Source organism: Sinocyclocheilus rhinocerous, unplaced genomic scaffold, assembly GCF_001515625.1.
Source record: "Sinocyclocheilus rhinocerous isolate Xijiao unplaced genomic scaffold, SAMN03320098_v1.1 scaffold2501, whole genome shotgun sequence".
Lineage (NCBI taxonomy): Eukaryota > Metazoa > Chordata > Actinopteri > Cypriniformes > Cyprinidae > Sinocyclocheilus > Sinocyclocheilus rhinocerous.
In genome coordinates this window covers 38,572-39,633 of record NW_015660599.1, presented here as the reverse complement: position 1 = coordinate 39,633, position 1,062 = coordinate 38,572, and the positions used below count along the sequence as shown (strand labels likewise).

At 36.1% G+C, this 1,062-nt stretch overlaps 1 long non-coding RNA gene across 1 annotated transcript; it reads right to left on the bottom strand.

Moving 5' to 3' along the window:
- Nucleotides 1-472: 472 nt before the first annotated feature.
- LOC107725340 (uncharacterized) lies at nucleotides 473-1,062 on the bottom strand. The gene is made up of 3 exons (XR_001638112.1): nucleotides 1,040-1,062; nucleotides 808-949; nucleotides 473-693 (listed from the first exon to the last, which is right to left on the bottom strand). It is a non-coding gene; the product is annotated as an uncharacterized LOC107725340 (long non-coding RNA).

The window sequence follows — 1,062 nt, the reverse complement described above, 5'->3', positions numbered from 1 at the left end:
TTAGCCAAACCCCCAGACAACATCGCGTCTATTGTTCCAGCCACAATTAATCACAACAATGTATATACAATTACAAATTATTATATATAAATCGTCAGTTTGTTGCTTTACACACATGCACACAGCGATTATTAGAAAACAACAGGCCAATCAGAAGAGAGGCTCATGAATATTAATTAGGCCAAAATCGACCTGCTCTCAGCAGAGCTCCTGAGAGAGGAGCTGTAAAAATATATTGAGATGGTTTTTGGTACTTATACCGCAAATATATATTCTTAAGGACATCAAAACCTAAAATAAAACTCCAGAAAGGTGTAAAATATGGGACCTTTAAAATATACTTCGTTTGTATTCCTCCAGGGGGCGCTCGACATTAAAAAAACCATAATAAACCATAGAGAGACTCTTGAAGCTCAGAGTGAGAAAACTTTATTGACAAATGTAAGCAAATACATATGGCAAATATACAGCAGTCAAGTGAGATCTGTGTGTCTTATCTGAAGAAAATATAAACAAACTGCATGAGAAGATTAGATTACAAAATATAATTAAAAATGAAAGCGTTATATTAAATAATCTAGCGTGGGCAAAGCAATATTTGGCAATCTTCAGTATCACTTGCATTTTGAGCATTAATGTGAGAATATGTTATGGTTTGTTCTCAAATCATCTTTTAGGGTGGAAATGAGCCGCCTATAAATGAACATAAACACCAGCGTATGAATATATACAGCCATTAGAAATAAATGAAGAACAATAAATTATATTTTAAAAATAGTTATACGAAAAATTACCACAATTACGTACCTGCTGTGTGAATATGTGCTCGATCCTGATCAGCTTCTTGATCTGATGTCATAAACCAGAAGAATGACAGTAGCCACGCCCACCAGAGCAGAGAGGACCAATCGGATCACAGCTTCAGTAGAACCACAGCAGTGGACAGAGTCTGAGGAATAAAAACACCAAACTGAGATCAGCTCAGTCAATAAACGTTAATATCAGCGCCGACATCAACTAATATCAGCTGCTGCTGTACCTGAACATGTGTGACAGAGTTGA